The sequence below is a fragment of the Molothrus ater genome, chromosome 5, assembly GCF_012460135.2.
Source record: "Molothrus ater isolate BHLD 08-10-18 breed brown headed cowbird chromosome 5, BPBGC_Mater_1.1, whole genome shotgun sequence".
NCBI classification, from domain to species: domain Eukaryota; kingdom Metazoa; phylum Chordata; class Aves; order Passeriformes; family Icteridae; genus Molothrus; species Molothrus ater.
Genome location: NC_050482.2, coordinates 52,128,279 through 52,142,846, shown reverse-complemented (window position 1 = coordinate 52,142,846; position 14,568 = coordinate 52,128,279). Strand labels below are relative to the sequence as shown.

Genomic DNA, 14,568 nt, shown 5'->3' with positions numbered 1-14,568 from the left:
GAGGTTATGATCATAAGCATTTCGATAGCAACTTTTATCATAAGGTACGGAAGTCATTCACCAGCACTAACCTTGAAATAACTTTCTGGATCAGTTAGTTACCAGTTCTCCTCTTTTACATACAGAAAAGCAGTGTTGCAGAGCATTGAAGCAACTTTCCCAACGTAGTTCATAGCCTCTGGCATAACTCTGGACCAAGGCACAATTCTCTAGGCTCCAACATTGGTGCCTTGAGCACAGGGTGACACTCCTTAAGGCAGCCCATTGCCAGACAAAGTGGGACTTTATTCCTCATTTCCAGTCAGCACTGTAGCAGCAGAGAACTTCTGCTTCCTTTGCTTTTGGTCAAGCCTTTTCCCTACAGAGAAATAAATAATCCATTTGCTGTTTCTGCCTGACATATCATCGAACATGCACAGCTCAGACATCTAAAACACAGGTGAACAGAAGTAGAATCTGTTTTAATATATAATTGTCCAGTTTATTTTAGGATTCTGGAAAAAAGAATGTTCCCTATTACACACAGGAGCTTTAAGTACGTTTCATAGGCATCACCTGTCATTTTCAAGTAGAAGATTGATAAGGCTTGGCATCAATTTTATCCATGGTCTCTGCTTCCCTCTTCTTAAATAAGTTTTTTATTCTTTACTCTATCATCTGATTTTGATGAGTTTTCTGTCACTCTCCAGACCAGATTGTCCAACACAGGATGTCAACTACCAGCAGAACACAGACATGCCATTCTTCCCATGGAGCATGTGAAGAGTAGAGCATCTCAGGGATTGTTCCAGCCCATCAGTCCTAGCCCTGCTCTGCTCCTGCTCTCTAGTAGGAGCTGTGGGGTGTGAAGGAAACATGGACAGCCTCAGCATACCAACCTGTACAGGCTGGGCTCCAGCTGCTCCTTTGATTGTTTGCAACCTTGGCTGGACTTACTGGTTAGCTCAAGCATAAAAAAAGAATCCCTCCTCATGCAATAAATAACAGTGGTTTATTGCCTTTTTTTGCCTGGTTTATTGCCAGCTGTCAGCCACAGCTGGGCAATTCTTCATCATGAAAGTACCAGCCAAGCCTTGAAATCCAAGCCTTTTTTACTGTAGGCAGTGATGTGCTTTCGGAGACTCAGCAGCTCATGTTCTCCAGAGAAGAAGGAGAAAATCACTCAAAACACTAAATAATATCCTGACTGAAAGAAAATGAGGGCCCAGTCTCTGACCTTCTTTGGCATTTTACTTTGTCAAACCTCATGGCACCCAAAACAGCCTTCCCAAAGGTCCCGGAGCTCTTGGAAAAATCAGCAGACTGCACTTGCTGTAATTATTTGGGGTTGTTCTAGTATGCATGCTCAATTCTCACTTCTTTCCTTTGCCTGGTTACAGTTTTTATCTCTTCCTTGTTTAATCTGGTATAGTTACCACTTTGCTCCACAGAGCTCAAATATATTTCCTTTCAGGTGTAGCTTTAGTGAACAATAAATTTGACTCCAGTCACTCATAACGCTCTTAACCAATTTAAGCTCTCTCTTCCCTAAATTCAGGGGCTACTCAAGGAAAAACTCTCCTCCGTATTTCTCCTCTCTCTCCCAAACCAAGGTCTCTTCCACACTGATTGATTCACCATCACCTCTCACATGCCAGCTGCAGCTGAAAAGCTCCACCTGCTGCTATTACTCAGCAGTAATTGCACTGCACTTTTGTGCAGGCTACAGGCATTCATCATCAGGATGACTCAATAAGGCAGCCCTGAATTGATGAAAGGCCTTAGAGCCTCCATTTCTCTTGTACATGCAATAGCCACCTTCTGGACAAACTCTGGTGTGTGTTGGGTGGATGGAAGAATGCATTTTATGATGAGTAATTTACTTGCCAAAATTTGTCTCATCTCCTCCCTGTTCTCAGGCAGTGTGAGGACCAATCCTTGCAGTCATACATTACTCCCTAAATATTTCCCGTGAGCGATGTTGCATGTGTAGCTTATCCTCAGGCAGTCCCCTAGAGAGTGTTCAAAACCAAAGCTGTGTGACAGATGCATCCAGTCTGCAAGCCAGGACCTTGGTGCCTCCCAGGAGATCCAAATCCTTTGTGCCTGCTTATTCTGCTGCTGGCTGTGCATGGCCCTTTGGCTGGGCTTGAGCTCTCAGCATGGCTACAGTCTCACTCAGGCTTCCACCTGATGTGTTCCAACTCCTTCCCAGATGCAGCCCCATCACTGGCCAGGCACACAGGGAAATCCCTTCCTTCACTTCCTCATTTGTTTGAAAGCAGCCAAAGGGCCAGGTGTCACCAGTCACTGATTCCCCTCAGGGGCCAAGAAGAGGGCAGGAGAGAGCTTCTGGTGAAATGTCCACTTGTTTCTCTCCAAAGCCATTTCCCCTGCTGCTTCAGGACTGACCATGCACACGTGATGTGGAGGGATTCACAGGAACATTGACTTGTTTTTAATGGAGGTATTTCTCTGCCTGTGCTGGGGAAATGTAACACTGGGATGAAGGTCTCTAGAGAGTTCAAAATTCACTTTTCATAACCATTATGTAATATTCCCTTGCAGCTGTCTGGCAGAACATTTCTGCTAACTAAATCACCAGAACAGATCTGGAAAGCAAGCAGAGCGTATACCTGCAGGGTCATACAATATTTATTTACCACTTGCAGGGTTCTTTCATTTTGCTGTGGACTACCATTTATGCAGCTTTGGAAAGATGCAACAGCTGTGTCAGGAGGCAAACCTAAGTCAAGAAAACCGGCACTACTCTTGGCACTATTATGAACTCTGTCTGTAGCATCCCAGCAGCTCCTCCAGTGCCTCTGGTCACCCTGACCTGGGCAGCAGAAGCATTTCTGTTTGCTGTGGTGTGATGAGTGTGAGCATATTGGTGGATGAGGAATGTCAGATGTTATGCTGGAGTTGCTGAACAGGCTTTCCACCTTCATTTCTGTGGGTTTTCTTTGATTTCCCTTGTGCAGGTTGTGGAATGCATTCCTATGTATTTTAGATATCTACATACATATGTATCTAAAAGAGTTTCTGTATATATATGCAACTCTATATAGCACCATATTGATAATCATTACCAGTATGAGGGGGGAGTTACAAATCTGAAATACAGCAGACATGCATTGCTGGTGCTGTCAGTGGGATTGCATCAAAGCTGACTGAGAATATTAACAGGCTTCTTTTTCCTCCCAAGTATCAACACTTTGAAAATTCAGCCTATTTGACAATTGGCCCAAAATGAAAGGAAAAAAAGAGAGTTGCCAAGTCTTTCAGTTTGAAAAAGGTTAAAGATCTTTTTCTCTCCTTTCAAATTTAAAAATGTAGTTGAAAATGTGATAAATTTTACCTCCTTTGGTTGGGAAACATGGTTCTCTCCAAACTATTTCTGTCCCAGACTTTCTGGCATTCTTAGAAGTTAATTGGTCTAGAGTTTTAAAGGTGTCGCATATCAAATGTGTCTGAAGATGCAGACAAGTGTACACAGTTCTAAAAAAATAAAACTAAATTTCATTATGCATTGTTAGGTACCAAAGTATCTTTACAAACCTGGCCTGTATTTCTTCTGTAGGTGGGTGTCACAAGTGTTAGAGTAACCAATGATTCATTGCAGATGTTATCATTGGGACACACAATTGCTTGGTATTACCTTCTTCAGGACTCCTCAGAGATCTGGTCCTGATTTCCAGATAGAGAAAAAAACTCATCCTCCAGTCCTCCTGTTTCACAATTTTATGTACTTTAATTGCGAAATCAAGTAATTAGGAAGTGTAACATAAAATAAATATTAACCCAATTTATTTTAATTTATGTTGATATAAACAAAACCAATTAATCTAATTATCAGGATAATTAATCCATTCTTAATAAATCAACAACCTTATAAGCTTTATCTAACACACTGGAGGACAGCAGTTAGCTGCCAGGCATAAGCACAACATAGCATTATCAGCACCAGCTGGAACAACTTATTTCATTCTGAATGCCAGATATAGCAAGGTGTCAGTCACTCCCAGATCAAAGGTGATAGTGGTGTTCATTTAGATAGTCTGTTCAAATTACAGATGGTCAGACAGTAGCCAATGTCTCTGCTTTGCCAAGGGAGGCCACATAAAAACATCGTGGTGTGTATCACAATGATGCAGCTTGTTACATTCAAAATTCAGATGAAAATGTACTGAGAAATGCTTTCAGGATTAATCACACAACGTTTCCAATTTCTAAAATTTTGTGCATGCATGATTCTAGAAAGTGGCTGTTTAAGTTAGAGATGCCTTAGACATGCAGAATATATTAGTTAGCTGTCATTAATAAGAAAATCCCTCTATTATCTGCAAACACACACGTGTACACACACAGAGAAAACCACATTAAGTGTCAGAATTCCCCTTTTATTGACACTAGAACTACCCTTCTAAGAAAAGGATCACAGAAAGACAAAGGTTCTATGTTTAGCCAATATAATTTCTGTGACTTTTTTCTGAGAGTTTCAGGAAGCTAACACATTGTTCAGAAAATTAATTAGCTGTTTCCTTGAACTACCTGTTTTACACTGATAATTTTTCTGTCCAATCATCCTGTGTATTGCAGCACATCTGTCCACTTTTTGTGGCTTTCTGGGAAGGTAGAGAGAACATGAAGTTGTTTAGGTGTGGTGGTAATGTGATGGCAGCAGCAGGCAGACCCAGTTTCAGTGGCTAGGAAAGAGCAACATAGATTTTTTGATTTTTCAGAAGGGATGATGCAGCTTATCCCACTTCTTCCTAACTTCTGCTTACCAGTTTCTTGGCAAATTCAAATGAGATGCTTCTGAATTCACTAGCATTGCTTGATATATCTTGCTTCTCCCTTTAAAAGACAATCCTATATCATCACAGGGAAAACAGAAATTCATCCTATCAGACAGAGAATATATAGATTTTTTTTAATATTTCAGATCATGGCTCAATGGATAGATGTCACTTATTCTATTCCACAAGAGTTCTGGCTCAAAAATTACTTGGAAGTAGAGAGATAGCAAAACACTGGTGCTAAAGATAGTAATTCTGTCAATTCCACACAGCAGTTGCCAATCTGCAAGAACCCACAGAACTGCTTCTTGACAGCTAGTTTCCAGCTCCACTTTGATCCAGGCAAATTTAAGAGCAATTATCACCATTTGTCACCAAAAAACCATGGGAGTTTCCTTGTACTAACTTGGATTTTTAATCAAAGTTCCCTAGACATAGGCCTGGTTTTTTCCTCTCAGTATAGCCTCCAGAACAGACAAGCCTGATCCTAGTTAGGTCGCCTTACTGTAACTGGATTTAAATGTGTATTGCAAATTAATTAATTTAGTAATAATAGTAATAATAATAATAATAGCAGCAGCTCAGGTTCATTGTAAAAGGGTAGTATTTTGTAACACAAGACACAAGACTCCACAAGACACAAGACACTCCCGAGAAAAGTAGATGTGTGAACTAGGGAGGAGTTAAATTTTGTATGGTGGTGATTTCTTGCATTTCCTAAGGCAGACCACTTGAATTTCAAGTCTTATAATTCTGAATGGTGGTGGTGTTGGTTAATTTTGTTGTGGCTGCTGTTATTTCTCTCTGTGCTTGGAAAGCCTTGCAGGGCTAGCAGGGGATAAGAGCTGCTTGTGGGTTTTATGGGTACTTGCAGGCACTCTGAAATAGTGAGACTGAGATTTTTGAATTCCAGTAGCAGAGGGCAAGTTGTGGGGACAGGGGTTGTCTCAAGCCCTTCAAATTTCATTGTCACAATGTTATTTCTCTGTCCTAGTCTACCTCTGTCTTCCCAACTCAGTGGTTCCCAGTTTTCCCTTTTCTGATCAAACATTAGAACAGGCTATCTAGGGCAAATGATTCTATGACTCTATTGGGAAAAACCTCCTGCAACTAACAGCATCTTTTGCTCTTCTCATTAATGAAACTGGGGACCTAATGGGTCCTATATCATAAAGCCCTCCCTCTCCTTCCTCCACAGAAGATAAACCTGACTCATGACAGAACAGGGCTTAGTTGATTCATTTAAAGGCTACAATGGTCCCTTCTGTACATCTTGATGCAGCATGTTATGTCAAGTGGCAGAAAAGGTTCAGAGGCACATTCCGCAGCACAAGAAATGCCACTGCTGGAGCAGACTGGGAAAGCTGCAAACAGCAGGGATGGGGCATGGGGGGGTTGCAGAGGGTGTGCAGAGATCACCTGGGCTTTCCTGGCAATGCTGCAGGTGTTCACAGTAAACAAAAGGCAATGTCCCTCTGAAATACAAAGAACAGCTGGACTCTAGCAGTGCTCTCTGTTAAGTTTTCTTCAGCATTGTCTCCAGTTTGCTTTCTGCTCCTGGCTGCCTTTGGCACTGCAAGGTCTTAAGGTCTTTCTTGTGTGAAACTTTCCCAACCCGATTGTGATGCTGGTCAGGTTCCTCCTGCTTCCTCCCACCCTGAAAATGTTTGTTCATCAAGAGAAAGCACCTTCCTCTATGCTTTACAGCTCCTGATTGACAGGCTGGGCAGAAAGTGTAATTTTTAATGTTGAAGTGAGGTTGACAGGAATAAACTAGCGGTCTGATTTTTTTGCTTTGCTACTATGTTGAGATAAATTGATCTTGCTTCTCCATTGTTTTAGCTATGCAAGAAGAAGGACTTCTCTGTTTTCCCACACTATGCAGTTGCAGCAGGCCGGAGGAGGTTCCACTAGCCAGCAACCAAAGATACAAGATACATATGCAGAGAAGATTAACAAGGTTTTAAAAAGTAAGAATCTTTTTAAAATAGCCTTTAGGAAGATTAGTGTATGTGTACTTGAGCCCTTATCCCAGCCAAGGGGAAGGACTGACAGTAATTTATGATTAGCTTGAAACCTTTATCTGCAGCCTAAGATTTGCTTACGGTTTAAGACAAGAAAAGATATGCAGTGATTAAAGGCCAGGACTGGGAATCCAGGGCTCCAGGGTGTTACACTCATCTATACTGAAGTACATTAATTTAGGGTGTATTCTTTAGCCTCCCAATACATCTCCCTTCTTCTGCATCCCCTTTCCGATTAAAACAATTCCCTTTCTGACACCATTGTCTGAATTACTTATGCCTTTCTTTGAGGGTCACGCTTAAAAATATATTATAGCCTGGAAGGCACCCAGAAAACAGGAAAAGAAAAAACCTGATGGCAAGGGCTGGATAAACTACATTTCTGAAAAAGCTCATACTCTGAATATCAAACCCCTGTATCATTCTTGAAATCCTTCTAAGATTAGACTTGGTCTCTCAGGCTTTGAAGACTAAAAGAAGCTTTTCTGTGTGGCACCTTTTGTATGGACTTTGCAGAGTCCAAGGGCCACCTAAAAATGTCAGAGAGAGCTAAGGTCCTTCTGCAACTACGTGGGTGTAGGCAAAGAGCGGGTATGAAGGCAAGGGGAGAGGAGTTGGGTTCATGCCTACAAAGACATGACAGCAGGGGAATATTTAGCTGGAAGGAGAGCATCATGTGCAGGAGCTACTGGGGTGTGTCCCTCATGGGAATGATGTGCCCTCAGGACACAGCACAGGACCCACAGCCCTGGAGGATGACTGTGTCCCCAGCTTTTGCCAGAGGGAATGCTTCAAGGAAAGAAATGCTGGTGTGGTGATCTTCCTGTAGCCCCGCAGTGATGCCCTCCACATTACCTCCTCTTGGAAGGAGCTCTCTAAAGGGATCTTTTCACCCTGCAGAATATTAACACATTCACCACACTTGTCTCACAGCTCCTTCCCATTTTTACACCAACATAGTGCATTCTTTGCTCCTTCCCTGGCTTTTTCTGCCTTTGGAGCACATCAGGGAGACAGAGGAACATGACTGGGAGCTGATCTTGACAGCTGGAGTTCAGTAGAGATGTGGATAATACTGGTTGTGTTTTAGTTCCTCAGTGAAAGGTGGACAGCTGAGAAGTGTGCGATCAGTGCTCTCTCGGTCTGCCCATGCTTTGGGATGGACCACGCAAGACACCATGTTTACCTTTAAGTAGTGGGATCCACATAAAGAGATCTAAAGTTCTTGACCAATTTTAGTTGGACAAAAAAGGTAGTTGCTTGAGGCACTTGAGATGATAAAATGAAAAAAGATCTGGGCTATGATGTGTTGCAAGGAACTCATGGCTCTTCCTTTTCTTTCATTCCTTCTCTTCCCTCCCCCCTCAGCTGGACATGAAAAATTGTCTTTAAATAATTCTGTCTGCCTCTCAGTTTTTTTAGATTTTTTTGCTCCAGTTTATAAATAAGCCTCACTTCCCAGTTACATGAATGCTCCTGATTTTGGGTAGAGAACCGGGATACTTACCCGGGAACTGCCAATTCCCCCTCTCTCTGTATAACCCCCCAGACAGGGAGGATAATAATTACATGAGGTCAGGCAGAGAAAGTGAACAATGCAACTGAAGATAATGCTGACAAAATAGAAGAAAGAAAGGAAAGAAGAGTGAAGCAGTGGATCATGCCCAGGTGAAGAGTGATGGGGTAGGGCAGATCACTGCACTCCTCCAGAGACTTTTGCACAAGCAACATATCTAAATGATACTCTGAATGGGTCTCCTGTTACCAACACATTGATTTCCGCTTGACAGGGAAATTGGGCATCAGAGTTTAAATGAAATGGAGTCCTGCTGTTTCGAGGGCATTCTCCCATGTCAGAGTAATGGAGGGCACACTGTAATTTGTATAAAAGTAAACAAAATAAGGCTGCTGCAAAGGCAGTAAGTTTTTTTTTTTTTTATTCAGACTAAAAATCCCAAATGTTCTTATCATAGATTCTCTCTTTCCCCACCTCCGCTTCAGCAGAGAGACCCTTGTCCTACATACAGCCTTTATTTCAGTTGACTGGATCCCACAGAGAGCCTTATTCCTGGATAAATAGCATTAAATACATAATAGATAAATTAAAGGACTGATAGCTTAATCATGTATAACAAACTACATGTTTCTTTGATATATCCAGCTTTTCTGTATCAATTTTGGGGTTTTCCCCTGTCCTATAATCTTCTCCACTAGTTACAGGATCCTTGTGTGGCTCAGTTAAGATGGTATTTTGGTATTTCATATGCTGTCCTTCCACCCTCCCAAGGAAATCAGTCTACTCCTGAAACTGAAATCTTAAGATGTGAAAAATGAGCAACCAAATATCAGCTTAGCATGTAGTTCCCACTGCAGCCTGTCAGTGGAAATGGAAAGGTTCATCTCTAGGCAGCATGGGCAAGGAGAGCTTTAGGTGTAGTTTTCTTCTTTGCATCAGCACCAGCCATCTCACCTGACAAAACAAAAGGCCATTCATCAGGCTCTATCCCATCAACATTAGTAATTTCTTACCTCCCAAGCACTTGAAATAGTTTGCATAAATACTTGTGTAACACAGGTTACCACGGCATGAGAGGTTTCCTACCTCAAGCAAAGAGATAACAAAAGAAGGCATTAGCCCACCTGGCATTAGTTCTGTGGTACCACAGTTGGATCACTTCCATCCCTGAAACAGCTTGGATATGACTGTGTTCCCCCACATTGTACAGGGTGGGCATTCTCTGCAAAGGTCTAAAACTGCAGCTGCCTCAAGTTTGTCCTTCCTTCCATACAGCAAACTCTCACCTCCCAGAAACAGAATCTTGGGTTTGCTCTGGCAGTGACAGTAGCTCTTCCTCCCTTCCTTCTGGCCTGGAACATAAGCAGGGATCACATTTGTGATCTCAGGCAAAATTCAAAGTCATAGAAGAGGAAAAAAATGCAGATTTACTCCTTTTTAAACTTATACACATAAGGGAGCTACAAAGCTAGTTGTTTCTTTCCCAGCCCATTTTATCATCTAAGCAGCATCAAGTTGGCATGCAACCAAACACTGTGATTTTACCACTATGGTCATAGATTTCAGCAAATTTGTTTTCCCCAGACAAACAGAGACAGGCTAATAAATGCAGATGAAAGATAAAATGCAGCAGAAAGTGAAGGGATAGGGAAAAAGAATGAGCACTCTTGTCAGAGTGTGGTGATGAATGGGTAGCTATTATTTTCAGACTCAGGCATGTACTGGGAATTGACTTTGGACAAGTCGAAGTTGCAGGTCAAGGTCAATACCTGAGTCAAGCTTATTATTCAAAGTCTGGACCATGTTTCCTCCTCACTCTTCACAGCTAGGGCAGTAGGGCAATACTAAATATTAATATCTCACCTTAGAAACTAGGACTGTTTTTAAAGGGATCCACACACATTTAAACTCCAAGAAACAAAGTGAAGCTACACCTTAAGCTTGAAGGAGGATGTCCAACTAACCACCAAGGATTTACCAGGGCTGGATCCCTAACATCATTGTCCTAGGAATGTGTTAGAGCTGGAACAGAGAAAGCTAAAACCAACAGTGAGAGCAAAAGACTATGTTGCTTGTAACTTACAACCATAGGAGCAATGCTGCTGCATGGGTACCAAGGTGGGGGGGACAACTGCTGTAAGGTTGAACACAAAAATTGTGGGCTTATGCTTTAGCTTTTAAACTCACTACCAACCCAGACTAAGCTCCCCATTGTAACTTTCAGCCATAGAGTTCAAACTTGGAATAAAATATTTTAAAAGTCTAAGGAAATGATAGAAAATGAATAAGAACTATGATGAACCATCCTCTGCTGTCTGCTAGCTTACTTTGTTTTATGCATTTTATCATACTGGGAAAAAACTGTTGATTATTTTACAGTCCTCTACACCTTGACTTAAGATCCACAAGCAATGAACTGTCCATAGGACAGTTTTAAGACTTCCTTAGAGTTTCATGATAGTAATCCACAGTCATAAATCCATCTCAATTTCTGCTGACTTGCTAGATGTGGTGTGTCTACATGAATGATCTTGCTATCACAAGAATTATCTGAACTTCTATCCATGGAAAAAAAAACAGAGCATAACTTTCAAGTTTTCATCTTCCATTTAAAAGTTTGAAAAAATGAATGGCACTGAAGATTCCCCTGTATTTGCACAGGAAGTGTGTGACAGGGTTCACAGGGGTTCTTGGATGAGGCAAGAGACGAGAATGTTGACTCCATGTTCAGAAGGCTTGATTTATTACCCTATGATATATATATATTACATTATAACTATACTAAAAAGAAATAGAAGGTAAAGGTTTCGTCTCTCAGAAGGCTAGCTAAAAATAGAATAGGAAAGGAATGATAACAAAAGGCAGCTCTCTTGAACTCTGTCCAAGATAGCTCGGCCTTGATTGGCCATTAATTATAAACATCCAAGATTGGCCAATCACAGATGGACCTGTTGCATTCCACAGCAGCAGATAACCATTGTTTACATCTTCTTGCTGAAACTTCTCAGCAGGAAAAATCCTAATGAAAGGATTTTAATGAAAAGATGTCTGCGACAGAAGTGGGTCAAGCTACTCAAAAGTGTACAAGTCTGAAGCAAATTTTCAGAGTAGTGAAGGAAATGTGTATATTTGTGAAATGAGAGAAAGACTAAGTGAAAGCTTAATAAACTCCCAAAGGGAAGAGGAAAAGAAAAGATGTTAATGCAATTACTGCTGATAACATTTTGAAAGAGTGTGTGTATGAGAGAGAGAGAGAGAGAGAGAGGGAAATTAGTACATCAACTTGGCATCCTTAATTATCAGCATGTTAATTACACAACAAAGCTATCCTCTTATAATGAAAGAAATTAACAAATATCAGAAGTGTTGTTCCATTTAATCTAGAAAAGGAGTGCTGAGATCCAGAGCTGTGTGATGTAAATCTGGAAGAACTCCAAAGAAGTCAAGAGAGTTAGCCAGTCCAGCATAAGACAGCAGAGATATGATGCAGTAAGGAAATACACAAAGTACTGCCTGATTTCTCTCTCAGAAGGAGAAAGGCTATGAGATTGGCTCCCTTTGGTCCCTGCATGTGACTGAATGCTGACTAATGTGTGGTTTAACTAATGAGGTTCCTTTGCTTGGATCATTGGCCTCTTCCTAATGGGCTGCTGTGTGAGTAGCCTTTACAGAGGTTATAACTCTTCTGTTAATTGGGAACCAGAGGTAATTAGGAGAATGGAATCACATCAGTGTTTTGTTACTAACAGAGATGATTCAAAAAAGTAAATATTTCACTCAGATATACATTAGGCTATTTATTAGGCTGCTGTTGCCTACACACATCTGGTTCTGTTTAACCTACTGGTAAGACTTGTGCTTCAAACCCTTCACCAGCTTCATTGTCCTTCTCTGAACATTCTCCAGCACCTCAATGTCCTTCTTGTGGTGAGATGTGCAAAACTTAACACAGGATTTGATGTGTGCCTCACCAGGACCCAGTACACGGGCACAATCACTGCCCTCGTCCCGCTGGCCATACTTTTCCTGACACAGGCCAGGATGACATTGGCAAAACCACAGGAAAGGGATCAACTTATCTTTTACATTCTCTCCAGTTTTTACCAGAGTTGGATAAGGTTGCCACTTGCAACATACCAGTCATGAGCACTGGTATGATGAAAACCTTATCTGAGGTTTTCATCACATTCAGAGCCACAACAGAGTAAAACAGACTTTTCTGTACTTCAGAGAAATTATTGGGCAAATATGCCCTCATCTTCCTTACATCCAACTTCTTAGAATTCATACAGAGACCTAGCATAGCGTGGCTGGATTTCGTCAAAGGTTTTTTTGGCTTAAGGGTTTATTCTTCCCCTGATGAGCTCTTGTGACTCCCACAGCCACTAATGGGAAGCAATGCATGCCTGGGAGGAGAACTCTGTTCCCCCTCAGTGAGAAAGGAAAGAGTGGTTTTATCAGAGTGGGATGGGGAAGAACAGAAGGAAAAGAAAAGCTTTGAAAACTGTCTACTTACAGTTTTAACTGTAATTAGGTGTTTTAACTGCTCCACCAGCCAGTGCATGTACTGAGCATTTAGCACAGCAAAGGTTTGTTTTTCTTGATTAGAGAGGAGCATTTGAAAGATTGGTGAATGGGTAGGAAATAGAAAAAGAGAAAAGCTCACACCACTGGTGAAATCCAGATGTGGCTGCTGAAGGGAATGCAGTGGTGCATTAGCAGCAATGAGGATGATGCTGCAGCTCTTCTTGTGCATGGGTCCATTTTCCAGACAGCACTCTTGACTTCATTCGACTGAGTAAGCATTCAAGTATTTTGAATTTCCATAAAGGAACCTGAAGAATTTCCATAAAGGAAATTTCCATAAAGGAACCTGAAGAATTCTATGATGATCACTTTTAAGGAATTGGGTCCCTGTGGTGGCAACTCTTACTGAACAGGGACAGCCTTTGCCTTTCTCCACTGGTAGCCTAAACAGGAGATTAACATTAACCCCAGAGGTGCCCTAGCTCCTAATCAATAATAGATTCACTCATCATTTTTGCTATGGGAGATCCAAATTCAGCCCTCCTGGGAAATTCAGTAGGAGGACAAGGACAGTTGTATATGAAAATAGAAGAAAAAATAAATTATTAAGAGTATTCTGTGTAATGTACCTGAGTGTTCGTGTGCCCACAGTGCTATGGCGTTCCATTCTTCCAGCTCATACCTGAGCGGCTCTGCCCACTTCCAGGAGCCCTCCCTCCCAGCCAATTATATTGTAGGCACAACCTCCACATAACAGAATACAGAGTCAGAAAACTCTGCAGATAGGTCTTTTCTTGCCTTTAAGTAAATAAATCATTCTCCCCTTCTTTTTCTGTATAACTCTGTAACCAGTTTCAGCTTGACTAAAATGCACATCAGTTCAAAGAACAGCTATTTAAAAACAGCTTCTTAAAATAGATTTTATTCTCACTTCAGTGCTGATGCTAGTCCTCCTTCCTGATTTCTGCCGCAGAGTTCCAGTCAGACCTGTCTCTACTCCTTGTGTATCTGCTTAATCTCTTCACTGCCAGCCACAATTGCAAAGTAATCTTCCAAGAGATTTTCTCAGCTACTTACCACAAGGACACTTCATTCCATGCAGAAAGGACCCCAAATTGGCCAGTAGGGAAGAAAAGGGTAACAAGGCCATTTATAAGATGCATCTACCTGTCCGCTCATTCCTCTGCTTGCAACGACACAGAAAAAAAAAAAAGAAACTCCTAAACTGACAATGCAGCTGTTTAAACCAATTTTGCCATAATGCCAGCAAGAGATTTAAATGGCACATTAATTTCTACCATAGAGGCAGAACAATAAGAAATGTGCATGTCACAGTAAATATTGTGCCTGAGATGTCATGGGAAACTGCAGAGCTCATATGCTTGACCTGGCATAGGTTTATGTATCTGAATTTGCATAGCAAAACCTGGAAAAGAAACAGGGTTGAATTATGAACCCTGGGAGAGGTGTCTCACAGTGCACCAGGGTTCAGTCCCCTATGGAAGTTCTCACATCTCAGAGAATCGAATGAGCCTAACAATACAGTGACTCCACATTTAGTAAAAGATGTTTTAAAATTTTTGGAGGGCAACATTAGTCTACTTCCATGTGACTGAAGAGACTGAAAGGCCTGAGGAGCATATGCAGGTTGCTGAGAGGTATCTGCTACAGAGTCCCCACTCTGGCCCTCTGCCAGCATGGCAGGGCTAACTGTCTTTGC

At 41.6% G+C, this 14,568-nt stretch overlaps 1 long non-coding RNA gene across 2 annotated transcripts in view; it reads left to right on the top strand.

The window, feature by feature from the left end:
- Nucleotides 1–14,568, top strand: part of LOC118697894 (uncharacterized) — a 143,104-nt gene that overhangs the window by 46,541 nt on the left and 81,995 nt on the right. The gene's annotated exons all lie outside the window — the stretch shown is intronic.